We start from the raw sequence: 16,644 nt of genomic DNA on the forward strand, positions 1-16,644 counted from the left end.
CTTTTGTGTTGGAGAAAATGAAAGAGAAGTAATGCTTTCTTTTATACAAGAAGGCAATGGCCTGAACTCTCTTTGAAGTTTAGATGTGCTGGTAAACCCTAGCAGAAGGTGATGAGTGGCCAAAGTGCAGGTGAAGTAAGGTATGTGGTCATCTCAATGCAATTTATCGCCTTTACTATCTTCTCTGCGCTTATGTAAAGAGTAAACTGATGAGGTTGAATATTCAGACAAGTTCTGGCTTTCTCGTCAGCAAGTACAGAAATTATTTTAGGAACTCACTGAGATGAACCCTCAGATCTAACTTTGAACTGTGTTGTAACACTAGATTTTAATGGGCACATAGTAAAATCTTAAGTAACTGCTATTCCCAAAAGCATGCAGTGCTTTAGCAGTGTTTAAAATGTAAATCCACAGCATCAGTTACGTTGTGTTATTAACTCATGTAGTTCTGAAAAGAATGTCACCGCACCAGACTAAGAGGAATGTTTTCACTATTTACATAAATATGCTGAGAAGAATCATTCTCCAGCTCCCCTTGATTACTTGTCCCTCCAGCAGTTGGAAAGGTTTTACAGTTGCTTTGTAAATAATTAGAAAGAATTTCGGGTCATCTTACCAAGTTTATAAAACTAATGCAATATACCGAAGTCATGCAAAGTTTTGATGCTGAAAGCAGATTTGAGTTGTGGTGAAGTTCAGGCTGTTTAGCAAACACAAGGAAGATGGATAGCAGTTCATTATTAATGCCCGGACCAGATGAAGCGTATGGGAAAGAAAGAGATTAAAGGCAGTAATAAAAAGTTTTCAACTGTTGGAGTTCCACTCCCGTTGAGAAAAACTGACATTACAAACCAGTTGTTTCAGTCTTTCATTGTCTAGAGGCCTGGATTTTTTTTATTTTTTTATTTTTATTTTGGATGGATTCACTCAGCCAAAGAATCTGTTAGTTTTGATAGTAGCGCTGCAGAGCGTTTGGAAAATAATAAGCTGCAGAGTTCAGGAGCTTCTATTAACTCTGACAGTTTATATTTCCTTGTGCGTAAGTGAACATGACCTACTAATACGGCTACTAACTGATCGTGGTCATGCAAGCTGCTCTGCAAAGTGGGGCAGGGTGATGCGAGTTGTAAGTGACAACCTGCCTCCGTTAAAATTACATTCTGCTTGTCCTCGGAGAGCGTTGGTGGCGGCAGCGGCTCCTCCTGAGCTGCAGGCCAAAGCAGAACTCGTGCCAAGCAGCTCCACATATCTATGTCGGAGTAACACGAGTCCCACTAACAACCCATGTTTCACAATTTGGGTATATCTGCCTTTGCAGCCAGGTTCCTTTGTATGTATGCATGTATATGCTTAATTATTTGGGGTGTAAGAGGAGTATCTAGAATCTTACTCAGTTCTTTTTTGACTCTTGATTAATTTTTTTTTGATTCAGCAAGAAATTTCACAGTCCAGTTGTAGAATTGATAAAGAAATATTTCTTGTCCTCCATTTAAAGTTTGCTCTCTCTTCAGTTTAGTATTAGGAATGAGGAGGTCTCCTAGTTTCAAATAATTGAGTATGTTTTTGTTTCTTAGAGGGGGGAAAAGGTGACTTACGTTGGAATATGTATACCTATTGAAGCAGATTTATGGAGGAACTTATAATTACAGTTCCTAATAGTCTTGCTTGTATCTCATAAATAAATGCTACAGACCCCAGGAATCTGATTTAGGTTAAAATTCTGAAAACAATCAGATGTCCCATTTGTGCAGTGGGTGGGAGAGGAGCAGGATGAGTACTTGTGGAGGCAGTGCCAGATTCAGTCACACAGTTGGTGAGGTTGACAGTGATCTCTTGAGATCATCTAATCCAACTCCCTCTGCTCAAGCTGGGTTAAACTGGAAGAGTTTGCCCAGGATCATGTCCTATTGGGACTGTCTTCATGGATGGAGACTCCACAACCTTTCTGGCCAGCCTGTGCCAGTGTTTGGCTACCTTCATGGTTAAGATAATTGAAGTGGAATTTGATGTGTTTTAATTGGTGCCTATTGCCTCTTGTCCTGTCACTGGACACTGCCGAGCAGAGCCTCTCATTCCCTCCCATCAGGTGTTTCTACACATAAGATCCCCTGAGCCTTCTCTTCTCCATCTTGAACAGTCCCAGCTCTCTCAGCCTCTGCTTGTGGGAAAGATGCTCCAGATCCTTTATCTTTGTGGCCCTAAGTGCTTTTTAAGGAGCAGCTGAACAGCTTTTACTATTGTTGGGACTCTTGTGAGTTCCTGAGTCAGAAATTCTCATGTGTAGTGTTATGTTGCAGTTGTTTTCTTATTGAGACACTAAGTCAGATTTTTTCCTTTTGAATATAGCCGTTTATTTGCCTAAAAGCTCTAGGAAATATACACAGAGATTTTGTGTATTGTTAGCGGTTTTGCTGAGGATATCTACCAGGTTCAACACCTACTGGGAGATGTGACTGCCATGCTGCTCCCTTAAGAAAGGGGATTACACTTATTTCTCAAGAGCGTATTCCTTTGAAAGTGACTTTCTGGGCATTCCTGGAGTTTTGTGCTCCAGGCACACTCAGCGTGCTCAGCAGTTTTAAACTCTTCTCTGCATTTGTTAGTGATAGAGAAAGAACTTCAATCATCTCTTGTCTGTAAGTATGTTTGTGTGAGTGTGATCAGTGCCCTTCCTTAGCCTGTGTTCAATTTGGAATAAATCTTATTTTGTTTTTCTTTTAGGGCATCTGAATTCTAGACAGGGCCAGCTGCCTCGCCTTGAAACTTGAACTGCACCTGGAATGGAATTGCTTTTTAATCAGACGGGGAAATGATTTGGTTTTTTATTTTGTGGCCTGAAAGGATTCAGTTTAAGCTTCAGTAATTCAGTTAAGTTAAGCTGCCACTTAAGTAAAAAAGGTACTTTTGGAGGTGTGGTAGCAAGGAAGGGATTATATTGTTTAGAGTAAATTTAAGTACTCCTTGCTGTGCAGGTATTTCACTACATTAATACAATAGCAAAAGAATTTATACAGGAAGATTAATATCTTTCTGCACCTGAGCCAAGGAATCTACAGGCTTTATTTTTACTGAATTCAGCTTTTAGACATAGAGGAAAGACATCTGAAGTACTCTGGGCATTTGAATAGTGGGATACTAGTTATTTGTTGAAGAAACTCCTAGTACAAGTTCTTTCCCTCCCTTAGAAGTCTAGTAAAGAAAGACAATCTAATTGAGCCAAAGAGATCCTTAAGTATAACAGCATATGACTTTTGAGAAGCTGGTCACAGCAGACTATAATAGCTCAGTTTACTGGGGAGTGGGGTGGGATAGTCTCAGACAGGGGAGGTTGGAATCCCCAAGAGCTTTCGACAGGCACTCTGTGTCCATCCAGATATGATCTTTATCTTCACGCTTGCCAGTTATCCCCATGAACTCTAACCCTCAGTGGACTTATCATCTGTTATATTGTCTGTCCTTGAATTAATGTCAAGTTTTAGCATATACAAGGTGTTGCACAATTTAACTGTAGACACAAAACTGAAGATGATTTGAATGAAGGGGATAGATGAGGAAAGTTACTAATGGTATAGCACAGACACATAGGCCTTGCTTAGTTATTACTTTTCATTACTTCAGAGATAGAAGACACTCAATGCAATGACCACGCAGCAATTTCAAACAGAAGACAGATTTATTTGTGTGTGTGTCGTCTTTTTTTCTGTACAGTATTTAATTGTGGAAACAATTGACAGATATTTTGGTTGGTAAAAAGATAAATGATCCAAGAAGCTGTTAGATTTGTGGGGGGTATATCTATTTAGGGAAGCCTCTAAACTAGGGAGTTAGTCTGTAGCTGACTGTAAGATTTGGAAGGTATTCTGAGAGAAATGTCTTTCTAAACTTACTGGTTCTTGTAAACCTTTCCCTATAGTTGCTGCTATCAGGGAAAAGATACGGGCTAATCAATATTTAGTTTGATTTGTTATGACCATCCTTAAGTTTTACATAACTTGGCAGTTCCAGAGCAGTTATACCACTGATTCTTTCATTGCTCCCCTCCCTCCGATTCCAGTGGGGTTTTAGCTCTATAGTACAGAAAGGAATCTTTTATGCACGTTGTGCCATTAAATGGTTGGCTTAGGTTCCCACTTGTCTCCCGAGAGTCATGTGTGGACATATTTGGAGAAGAACTTGCTTAATAGTTTCAAAACCTGTTTTTACAAACAACTGGCATCTTTAGTTCCTTGAGGAATTCCTTCCAGGTGCAGTATTTATCACACAGGTTTGCCTGTGGCTGACTGCGTACCTCATTAGTTGTGTCTCTCTTTATCCGCAGTCTGGGGGAGGCTCGTTGTGCATCAGCAGCGCTGCTCGTTGGAAAGGACAAAGGCTTGTACATGTAGAGCCTGGGATGGAGCTGTAGCATGTTGTGCTTGATGAAACCTGTCTTTGAACAACCGCTGTCCATAACACATGCTTCTGCTATAATATTCAGGGTCACTTAAAAGGATTTTACTTAGAATCTTCTCTTTCCTCTTTTTTTCTGATTTACAGCATGACTGTGTTCAGAGTAGCTGCTGTTGGTGCTAAATGTGACACAAAGCTGAGCAGACAATCTGGGACTCGTGTGCCGTGCTCTGAGATGCCTTGTGACTCTCCGAAACGTGTGTGAGGCATCCAGGCTGTCTCTCGTGACTTTCAGTGGTTTTTAACATAAATGCAGTTTTACCCCCTAATCAGTGATTTTTGTGATACCAGAGAGAAGCTGGTGAGATACAAGAGTCTCAGGCTCCATCACTTTTACACAACACATTTCTTTCATGTACCTGATTAGTTAGTTTATTAGAAATGGTGTTACAGATGTCAGGCTTTCCGCAGAGCTTTCTTCTAACTGTGCCAAGGAGTATTGTTTTTTAAACATTACTTCATGTTTGTTTTTAAAAATTATGTTTATCATCAAACATAGTAGTTGAATTATAAGTGGAAACCAAATTGATAGTAGGAAGTGTAAATATTTCTCAGTTTTGAGGATGACTGGAGAAAATACCTTTTAGTGTCAGTATCTTACTAAAATGAGTAAAGGGCAGGAGGTGTGAAGATGGTTTGTGCTAGATATCATGCTAGGAGTTCCTAGGACATGTCAAGTCTTCTGAACATAGCCTCTACACCCAAGTTTATAGTAAAATACTGAATCTGAGAGATTGTAGCAATGTGTTGGAAGTCTGTCTGAATATGTGTGCTTTTATTCAAGGTCAAATATCGTGGTATAGCCTCAAACGAAAAAAGTGCATGTACTTTTCATTGCTAGTGTTGCATTTCTTGTTCTTCAGCAAATGTAGGAGATGGCAAAAATAACCTCATCGGAAAAAATTGTGCAAACCCGAGAAGACTAAGAAACGTTGTTCTGAGACAATAGTAAATTGAGGGTCAGGTGGACTTCTGTGTGTGTCTGAACCATCTCTTGGGTGATGCATTGCACCTAAGGAACTAGCATAACTGGCTGGAGCGCCTGATTATCTCTGTTTCTGGTGAACTTTGATTCTGAAACAATAGCAGCGTTTTAAAGTGGTTGATAAATAGCTATTATTAATATTCTTTGGTCATACTGTATTTGGGTTTCTTTGACCCTTTGAGAAATGAAGTCTTTGTAGTGACAGAATGTAAAGAAAGGGAGAAAACCACTTATGCTTAAAATTCAGTTTATTATAGAATCACAAATAAAGAAATACCATGCTTGTAACAACTGTATATAACAGCAAAATGAGGCTGCTTGAATTCCTTAATTGAATTCTCATACCTATCATATTTGGATTCTTTCCAAATGTTAGCTTAGCTTGGTTTCCTGCGTGCTGGAAGATGAAAATCATGGCAACATTTGGTTTATTTGTTTTTAATTCTTAAGGTATTGTGAACAGATTGATTATTTTTATTTCTTTTTTTTTTTCCCATTTTGGGTTGTTTGAGAGAAATGTGCATCTTTTAAATACTATTCATATGTAGTAAAGACTTTACATTGCCAAAGTGTTTAACGGTTCAGCAGAGCAGTACCCTGTTATGTTCATGTATGTGTAATTGTGTCGGTCCTTACTTGCTCTGCCTTGTCCACTGTAGTTTTTTAGTAATATCTTTTGAATTCTCAGGGTTTTGTCTGGAGTTTACAACTGCATAGGGTAGACTTTTCACTAAGTCATTACTGGTCTCTTTCTTGAAGTGATGATTACTAAATAATGTTGTTCTCTCTTTGAGATGTGTAAAATTGGATGCAAACAAGGCACAGGATTTATACTGTCTGTCTACATTTATAAAAGTACTCTTTGAGCTGTGAATGGGGATGACTGAAACACAGCCAGGAAAGCTTTATTTGATATTTGGATGAATGCCATAAATAGAATTCAGCTAACACATGCCTTTGTCAGTTGTTGAAATTCAACTTTAAAAGGATTAATTTCTCAACCTTACCCTGCTGTGCAGAATCCTGAATATTGAGATTAACAGCTTTTCTGAAGGTTAGTGGTATACTGCAGTACCTGATTTTTGTTTGGTTATAGACTGCTTGCAAAATGACCTTTTTAATACTAGCATTTTTGGTACTAATACTTGTGCTTTCAAAAAAATGCAAGAAACGACTTTTAGCTTTCATTTTTATTTTTAAGTACAAGAAACAATGATATTACAGTTGTGATAAAATTTTAATGACTTTGTTGGTTAATAATATATTACTGATCACCTTTCTTTAAAATAGGAGTGGCTGTCTTTTAGCAAACTCTTCTTTCTTCTTCACTAACATGCCATAATGTGCATTTCAGTGTTAGAGTAGCAGCATTTGCAGGCAAGATTTGGTTTTGACAGCGTCCAGTGCTGCACCATCAACACAGAGTGCTCATATCCTCTGCTGATTCCTCAGCATGGAGCTGCACCAACAGAAACTTTTTAATCATTAAGTTTTCTAGTGCGGGCAGAACTGTGGCATCTGCCTGTCCCCTGTGTGCTCATGAATCGTGTTGATTTAGGGTTTGCTTCTTTTGTCTGAAGCCAGAGGGAACTGGAAGGAAGATTTTCTGTTTGGCTGTGTAAAACATCCTTGTATACACTGCACTTTCTTTGAAAACCTGCCACTGTTGCTGTAGCAGCAATATAATTCTGCCAGTATCGACAATAACAGGAGCACTGGGGGTAAGATTTGCTTCCAGTCTTTTACTGCTCTACCATCTACAGATACTCTGAATATAGCATGGCAGATAAAGAGAGAGGGAACAGCACTCTATCGTTTGTTTCCACTGTACTCTAGTTAGAGGTGCTACTGAAACGATGGCACCAGTACAATGTCGGGAAGCACGCCAAGTGTCCTGCTGACATACCTTCACTTGAGAGCTGTGTGAAAAATAGTGGTCCAGGTAGTGTTGGGAAACTTAGTTGGAACAGGTTAATGTGTACGGGAACAGAAGGAAGTAGTCTTTAGGTATTTTAGGTTACACTGACAATTTGAACTGAGTTCTCTGTTTAATCACATTATTCCCAGTTGTACTCAAAGACACGAAATAAAAGCATTGTTTTAATAAGTGTTACCTGTTGGACTGAGCACTGGACTGCAGCCTGGGTAAGAGAAACTCGATTGTGTCCTGCTGCTGGCTGGGAAGCCTTGAGTTACCTTCTTCCTATAGCTCACCTTCTGCATTGCAAAAATAGGAGTAATCAGACCAACTTTGTAAAATGTTTTAAGGTGTCAGCATCAAGACTGTTAAGTACTGTATTGTGTCCTTTTGCTCAGCTTCACTAAGTATGGGCTTTTTCTTGCTCTTGGCTTTTGCCATGCAGTTATCTAACAAGTCTCTTTCTTTGGACAGTCACTGCATTCTGTCTATTCTCATATATGCTCAAGTAAGGTCTTCCCTTCTTGCTCGGTAGGTAACTCAAACCCGTCTTCAGGGCTGTTTGCCTCATTTTAGGTGCTGCTAAGCAAGCCTGTTTAAAGTCTACTGAAGTTACGAAGTTGTTAGGAAATACAGAAGCTATTATAGTCTGTAATATATTACAAAGAACAAAAGCTGATTAACTGTTTATGTTGCCTGTGCTTTCCTTTTCCCAAATATTTTTTTTAAACTTTATTGTATAAAATCTCTGCTGTATCTTAAGCAGAGCTGCCATTGTCTGCTGTTGTGATTCTCACTTCTGCAAGTGAGAGTTTGGATCTCCTATGGAGTACTCAGAAAAGCTGACCAAACAAACAAAAAAGAAAGGAAATGAAAAAACCCAACAAACAACCACCCAAACCCACAAAACCCAACAGGAACAAAACCGCCACAGTGAAGTAGAAAGTACTTTAGCGGTCACAGATTCGTCTGGCCTGTGCCTATCTTAGTCTGTTTCTGTTCTGTTTTTATGTGCTAGGCGCTCTGTCTTTCTTCTAGTTGCCTTTCTCAGACTCTCAAAGCTTCCTCTGTTGAGCTTCTTACTGAGTCCTCCTTATCCTGTTTTGGCTTCCCGTCTGTGCAGTCCCTGTGTGTATGTGCTGTGCCAGCCCCCTTATCAGCCTGCCATCTCCCAGCGCATCAGTTCCTAAAATATGGCACTGGCTAAGTACAAATTCCATTTCATTTGCATAAAGGTATAGGTGTGTATTCTCAACGTAGCTTTAGTAATGTTTCATCTTGCTATCTTGGAGACAGTCTATGTTTTCACTGCAGAGTTTACTCCAGTGGCTCCTGATGTTACATTTCCCATTTTAGCCTAGATGAAGCGAGAGCAGTCACTCCACCATGTAACGTGGAGTTCCTGTATTTCTGCTAATGCCTGATATACTCGAGGGTGGCCTAAGGTTTCTGAAACTGCTGTTCTGTTCTGTAATAACCAAACTTGGTCAGTAAATTCTTTTTCTGGGATCTGCAGGAGAACCTGGTAGTCTTTGGTGGATGTATGGAGGGAGCTGTGGGGAGGGCTAAGAACTGGAGGGCTCCTCAGTGGGCTCTTATGGGTTCTTCCCGACAGGCAAAATAGTTTGCTTCAAAGTATTCCCACACCCAAGCTTTTGTATACAGAAAAATCCGTGGGGGTCACATGATACTAACATTTTGCAACAAAGCAAGGCTTTGATTAGATGTTGAATATTTAGAGCTGACGTAACACTGCCCCTGCTCCCCCTGCACCATCATTCTTTAAAAACTCTGTGGACTAAGCTATTGTGGTGGAAATGGTGGTATACAATAAACTCAGCTGCTAAACTATATTGTTTTTCAGAGACACTGGATTCCTGAGCAGAACAGAACTTCAAGTTAAACAAACAAACCACAAAGTCTTCTAGTTGGTTGAGAGACCTAGATTTTTCAGGTGTAGGATGGATTTTGGTTTTAACATCTCTTTTCCACAAGGGTTTTTAAAAGATACTCAGCTGCATATATAGTTTTATTAAAATGCAGTTACCTTTGGAGTGAGGAGTGACAGTCGGGCCCTTAGTTGCTGTTTGGAGCCTTGGTAATAAAGGTTTAGCCCAAAACTGCATCTTAATGTGAACTGATGAGTGTCATAGAATCTTTATATGTGTGTGTATGGATACTCTGAACATGAATTTGTATGCTTAGCTGGGGATGTGGACATTATGTTTTCCTTTATAGAGTTTCTTTAATTTGCTGAGCATGTGAGCTCTGCTTTACTTTGTTCACCCACCTCCTGTGTAGGAGAGGCCACTTGCAGGTTCATGTATTTCTAATTGTTTCGGAATCTCAGTTCCCTATAAACAACTCTCTTTGCTTGTTTGCTTGCTTTTTTTTTTTTATCAGCTTGGAGTACATCATTAGAGGAGATTTCTGCTTGGATGCTGCCAGCTGATTAGAAGAGTACACCAAGGTTTTCTCTAATCTCTGGTGTGACTGTCATGTGCTGCAGCAAGGAAATGGCTTTGGAAGAAGCAGCCAAATCTGTACGGGTTGTTGAGGAGACTAGTATCAGTGGGGATCAAATGGGCAGCCATTCAGCACAGGGAGCTTATTAAAAGACAAGGATTAACTTTGCTGCTGTTCATGAGGTCACAGAAGTGGTAAGGGATTTCCAGGATGTACCTACCCTTAAAGACAAAAAAATGCCAGCTGCAAGTGGAAAATGCCCTGTCTCTGCCTCTACTGCAGACAATTTGGCTGGTTCTCTTCCTCACCCTGTTATTGATTGTGCTCTCCTGCATGATTGCCTTTTGAGCAGGAAGACTGTCATTACCTTTTAGTCGAGGGGTGGGGATAAAAGGCATGCTGCTGAGGAAGCGCCTGGCATTAAGGGGGGTGAAGTCACAGGAGCAGATCACCATGGTGGGACAGACAGAGAGGAGGGCTGGAGGAGAGTCGGGGCTGTATTGCAGTGACCTCCTCAAGGCTGGGCCTGGGGAACAACCTGGAGAAGTGGCATTGAATTAGGAGTTAGAGCTGCAGCCAGGTTAAGTGCTGTCTGACATCTTTGTTGTTAAAAGGAAAATCGTAGCACAAAAAGAGATTTTCCACATCATGATCAGAAATTGATTTCGAGGCTGTTAAGTGCGGTGGAAGGATGGCTTCGGCTAAAGGCAGAAGCAATACTTCTTTCCCTGTTTGCGTTCGTACCTATGTGGTGTTAAAAATGAACTTGAAATGGTGGGGGAATGTTGGCAGGTTAACTGGTAATTCTACTCAATTTACACTGATAAGTTGAAATTACAGCATCTATCTCCATTTCAGTGTTAAACTTGTGTTATTTAACAAAAGGTCTTTTACTTGAAAGTAGCTGCTGTTCTGACCATAGGAGGTTCTCTGAATTTCTGAAATGAGAATTCTCCTTTTTTGTTTTAAGGGAGAGCAATCTCCATGGGGAGAATACGTATGCTTTGGAAAAAGCAGGGCTTGCTTTGGTCCATGTCCAAAGCTGCAATGACTTCTCACAGAATCTTACAGTTGTCTTAGCGATCCCAGACAGGAAGCAGTTGTGCTCAGTTGCGTTCCCTTTGCTTCCATAAGCTTAGCTGCTGTGTTCCTAAGAATAAAGTCTAAATAGAACCACAGTTACCGAGTTAGTAAGGAGGAATCGAATGTTGCATGTCACAAGGCACGGTGTGTTTCTGAAAGGTTGTTTGATATCATAAAGATGAGAAAGGTTTAAAAGTTTAAGTATAATATTTTCTGTTGATGGTGATGGGGAAAGGCTGGAGTGCTTAGACTTTGCTGTTAAGCCCAGGTGCCTGTAATTTAGCCTGGTTAATCTGTGTGTAGAAATCTAAAAACATTCCTACAAAAGCGGCAACTGTGTGTGAAATAAGGTGAAGCGAGTAAAATAAGAGAAGGAGCACTTAGAAGTTTCAGTTTGCCATCATGACCCACCAGCCTTATGCACTTCCACTTCAATATCATCTGATCAGCTTCAGCCACCATTTCCTACCTTCTCTAGGTTATTTTGCCTAAGTCTTTCCTAGGCCTCTCCTCTCTCTCCCTCAAAGACATTGCTCCTGTCCCCAGCTACTGGGACTGATCCAGAGACACGTTGGCCCAAGGATAATATCTTTGTGCAGACTTATCAAAATGCATCCAGCCCTTTCACAGCTTTTTTTCAGTTCTTTTAACTTAAAATGAACTGATTTAAATTCTGTTTGTCCAAGGTGAGCATCCCTTCTAGCTGTATTGTATATGCTTTTGTGTATCTTCGGGATTTGTTGCTGCTCTTGCAGTTGTTTGGGAAAAGTGGTGGTGAATACCTTTCACCTGAGACTGGATGCTGGCTCGGTTCCTGCCGATAGCCGGGTACTGGAAGGCTCATTCTTTGGCTCGGGTGCGCTATTTTTGATGCGCTACAATAACAAGCAAGTCCGGTATCCTAGTACTTGATTATTTTTCATTAATATTTCAATTCTGAATGTTTTGTGCTGTTTCAAGCAGTACACTAACAAAATCTTGGTTTTTCCCAGATTTCAGATTTTGCAGTGTTGAATATTGACCTAAAGTTTGATGCTGTCCTGGTCAGTATAGCCACGTGAAATATAATTTTCTGAACTGTCAGTATAACTGGCAGGAAGATCAAAGTTACAAGCAGCTGATCTCAGATGAGAGATTATAGGGGCAGGATAATCGGATAAAGGGTAGTTGAAGAAATTTGACACTTAAAATACTTTTTGAAAATCTGCCTGTCCCCAGGTATCCTTGATTTCAGTAGTAGAATTTGCAAAGCCTGGGCTCATCTAGTTAGTCCAGTTAAGGTTTTTGAGGGATTATATGAGATTCAGAATTTTATTATAAATAGAATCATAGAATGGTTAGAATTGGAAGGGACCTTTAAAGATCATTGAGTTCCAACCCCCCTGCCGTGGCCAGAGACACCTCCACTAGAGCAGGTTGCTCAAAGCCCCATCCAGCCTGGCCTTGAACACTTCCAGGGATGGGGCATCCACAACTTCCCTGGGCAACCTGTTCCAGTGTCCCACCACCCTCACAGTAAAGAATTTCTTCCTAATACCTAACCTAATCTCCCCTCTTCCAATATGATGTCTAATAACTGATTACGTGAATACAGGTGAATGATGTATGTGGAAATGACTGTGTGTGACTCTTGGTTGATACTAGTATTTTCTTATTTTGTTTGTGTTCATCTTGTTTGTGTGTTGGGATTACTGTTATGAAACACATGCTGCTCTCTTCCTGTATGGAGAAGGGAAATGCGTTTTGGGGAGACGTTGGGTATAAATAAAGCTACTTCTAGCAAAAACCCCATAAACTTGAGATCAACTAAGATATTTGTTAAGGGGATTTGAAGTCAGCAATAAGTTATAAGAGACTTTGTGCTCTCAGCCAGCTGAAACTTGGCTTATTGATTCCACGCAGTGGCTGCTAAAAACAGGAATTGTGTCTACATGTTTTTTCTTGGGAATTAGGTAGAAACACGTAATGATACTGAAATTATATTTTTGCCTTCAAATGTAACACTGCATTTACGTAACAGCCTTTTCTTTTTCATGGGTGTTTTCCATATGAATAAACATAAAATTGTAACAGAAAATTTCATATACTCAGTGTGTGTGCATGTGTGCACACGTGTGTAAAACATGGTGATGGAGGTGGGCTGATCTATAGGGGAGGGACCTTTAGCTATTTCAATATGATATCAGATGCGGATGGAAACTATATCCTCTGGGGAGGAATTAGTTTCCTTGCAACAACTCTGATCTTTCTGGGATTTGTCAGTTTTTGCTTTAATGCTATTTATAGTGCAGCATATATAAACATTGGCCCGTGTTTAGGTGAAAACACAAAGTTTCATTTGAAGTCTGATTTGTGAAGAGCAGGTTTGTTGCAGCAAGCTTTCTTAAAGGTACCTAAACAGTTTTAGGTTCCTCAGAGAAGTGTTGAAATGATAGATCCTAGCAATCCAGTTCACTAAAGATGTGTTTTAGAATATGAAGCTACATCTGTTCTGAAGCAAAGCCAGGAGTTGGTTTGTTGGCTTTTTTTAAAGTTTGGATTTGACTGCCAAGTGTTCATAGAATCATGGAACAGCTTGGGTTGGAAGGGACCTTTAAAGGCCATCTAGTCCAACCCCCCTGCCATGAGCAGGGACATCTTCAACTAGATCAGGATGCTCAGAGCCCTGTCCAACCTGACCTTCAGTGTTTCCGTGCATGGGGCATTTACCACCTCCAGTGTTTCATCACCCTCATTGTAAAAAAATTTTCTTCCTTGTCTAGTCTGAATGTACCATCTTTTAGTTTAAAAGCGTTACCCCTTGTCCTATCGCAACAGGCCCTGCTGAAAAGTCTGTTCCCATCTTTCCTGTAGGCCCCCTTTAAGGTCTCCCTGGAGCCTTCTCTTCTCCAGGTTGGACAACTCCAACTCTCTCAGCCTGCCCTCATAGAAGAAGTGCTTCAGCACTGTTTTTTGTGGCTTCCTCTGGACCCATTCCAACAGGTCCATGTCTTTCCTGTTCTGTTTTAATCCCATGGTTTTGATCTGTTTTCCTTCTTGTGTGCTACCCAGTAGACCTCCCATGTTTTCCCTCACTCCTATCTGGGATGTTCTTGTGCCGTATTTCTCCTACTGCTGTGACGGGAGGAAAGTTATGGGGAGACAGGCCTGGAAGAACCAGGGAGGCAGAGGAGGCGTTGAAGGTGGCCAGGACTGTACTATGTGTTTTGAAGCTTCATGGGGCTGTTCTCCTCTTCCACCACGTTTGTGTTCTCTTGCCTGCACCTCACAGTGACTTCCCAATAGCAGTGTTCCCTTCCCTCCTAATAGCTTGCTCCGTCCTCTCACATTTACAGCTGTCAAAGTTAATGCCAGCTTTTTTTCTGAGTGTAGGACGTATCTTCAATTTTAGGTGTGGTATCCAAGTGTATCGGGATAAAAACTGGGTGTTGTATTTTAGAACACATTTCCAGTAGTTTGATCTTTAAAGATTTGCCCTTAATGGTCTTGTGATCTTTGGGAATGCACTTCAATTTTAATGCTAGCTTCCCCCCCCTTTATCATATTTTTAGAGTTATTCAAAGGTTATAATTGTGCTTGTTGTGGATTACTGCTAAAATTATGTGTTCCCTGAGAAAAAATATGCTGTGGGAGTTTTGGGTTTGAGCATTCCTTTAAAGCAGCAAACTTGACAGAACCTCCGTCACGTTTGAGAGTTAAAAATAAATTTCTTAAACAAAAAAACGCCAACAACCAACGCAAAGAGGAAAAACTCACTCTTACCTAATAACTTAGCTTTTGGAAATGAGGCTTTGTAATCAGGACCAAATATCTTATGAGTCATGACAGAATTATGATGATGAGCAGCTCTCTCCTCAAAGAGGATTTCTCGAGAGACAACAGAAAGGAATGAAAATGTATGTATATAAATGCAATATACACATCAAAATACAAAGGCTTCTCTACTTACCTGCATACACACACATATGCTTTGTTACTGATCCCTCATTTGGTGGCTCATCACTAAACATTTTGCAGAACAGAAATACTGGGTGAGTTGTTTCCAGTGTCTTAGGTGTAAAAGAATATTCAGCATATGCAGAGCTGCTTGTCAAGTGACTGCGGCAGCTTTAAATCTTGCTACTACTCCTCTAGAGGCGACAGCCTTCCCAGCTCTGGCACATCGGAGCGTCTGAGTTTCTTAGTAGCAAGAATATGGTGTAGGGTACACTTTGAACTAAAAATCACTTTATAGCAACAAAGCTGAATGGGCATAATTTTCCATAGGAGAGGTTGATAAATTGTGTTGTCCTTATAGTGTCAGTGCAGAAACTGCCTGACAGTGACTATTTGAAGTAATAACTGGGCTTCTTGGCTTCTCAGTTCTGGATTTTGCACTGTCCTCCCTGTTGTTAAAGCTGTGAACACAACTGCATGGAGTCTGAAATGCTGTTAGTTCAAATGTGCTCCTGTTTTCAAGCCAGGTAATGCACAACCTCTCTGCTCTTCTTCAATTGATGATCCAGCCAGGACTTGACTTTAAAATAGAACTGTGCTTTGATAGCCCTTTTCTCCCGCCTCATTGGCACAGCAGTCACAAGGAGATGGTATTTGGCTAATAACGACTATAAATGCAATTTAGTTTGGTTTTTGGTTTTGGAATTGGATTCAAGTCTGTATGCACATTCAACTTCAATAAAAATTGTAAGATAAATAAAGGAATGATTTGCCTTTTTAAAGAAAGGCTAAAATTTAGAGTATGTTTAAACTACATAAGTGCTCATACACACAAAAAGTACACAATACTGCTGCTTAATAAAGTGTAATACATTATCACTGAAAAAGAACTAACCTTTTTTGGGGAATGGTAAATGAAGTATAAAAGGAGAAGCATAATTGTAACCATATTTTTACATGACCAATTTTAAACTGGTCTAATTTATTTTACTTTGAAACCCGGTTTTATGGTCTTGAAAATCGCTAGTCCAGAAGAGTGAGAAATCAGGCTTTACTAGCTGAGGAAAAAGTTAATTCTACAAAGGGAACTCATCTTTGAGGTAAATGCTAATGTGGCGTTCCTCATCGTAAAACACGTTCCCCGTAATAAAACAGGAGCAAAAGTATGAACAAATGTGTCTTGTTCTCTTTGCCTTTTATAACTTTTAAGATCTCGAGTAAGCACAGATAAATATTGCCCCCCGAGATTGTTCCAAAGAATAAAACTAGGAATTTATGGTTAGGTAACTTGAGCTGTCTTAAAATATTTTACGTGTACGTTGTCTCAGTATTATGGGTAACCCTTACAGAAAACCTCTGCAGAGATTTTGGGATTTGGATTGCAACCTCAGGTTGCTGATAATTTGATTATCAGTTTAAATAATAAAAAAGTTCTGGTTTTGTCATGTTACTGAAAAGTTATTTCTCTGAAAAGTGAGTATAGCTATAATAAAGAAGTAAATTAAAAAATATCTTGCAACAGATGGGGATCAGTTTGGTCTGTGGAGCTACCTCAGGTTAGGCCTCACCGCCAGTTTGCAGCCATTGTTGGTAGTTGCTTGTGATTTTGGTGCCTAACAGACAAGTAGTATCCTGTAAAAGACATTAAAATTTTCTTAGACACTTTTAATGCCATTTTGTGGTGAGAGTATTTGCACTCTTACCTGGTATGGTAACTGTTCTGGTTTGTGGCATAACTGGCATTTGGTATGTATTACATTTTTAGTACAGTTATATATCGCTGGGAGCGTATATAGCTTTGCATTTG

General features: G+C 40.0%; 1 protein-coding gene across 1 annotated transcript in view; it reads left to right on the plus strand.

Annotated features, from left to right (window-relative positions):
• Nucleotides 1–6,469: 6,469 nt before the first annotated feature.
• NFAT5 (nuclear factor of activated T-cells 5, tonicity-responsive) overlaps nt 6,470–16,644 on the plus strand; it is a 63,477-nt gene continuing 53,302 nt past the window's right edge. The window contains exon 1 of the mRNA XM_014942299.1: nt 6,470–6,488. The gene's annotated coding sequence lies outside the window, so the exon portion shown is untranslated. The remainder of the gene's footprint in view (nt 6,489–16,644) is intronic.

This window comes from Calidris pugnax, unplaced genomic scaffold (genome assembly GCF_001431845.1).
Source record: "Calidris pugnax isolate Ruff unplaced genomic scaffold, ASM143184v1 scaffold28, whole genome shotgun sequence".
NCBI lineage: Eukaryota > Metazoa > Chordata > Aves > Charadriiformes > Scolopacidae > Calidris > Calidris pugnax.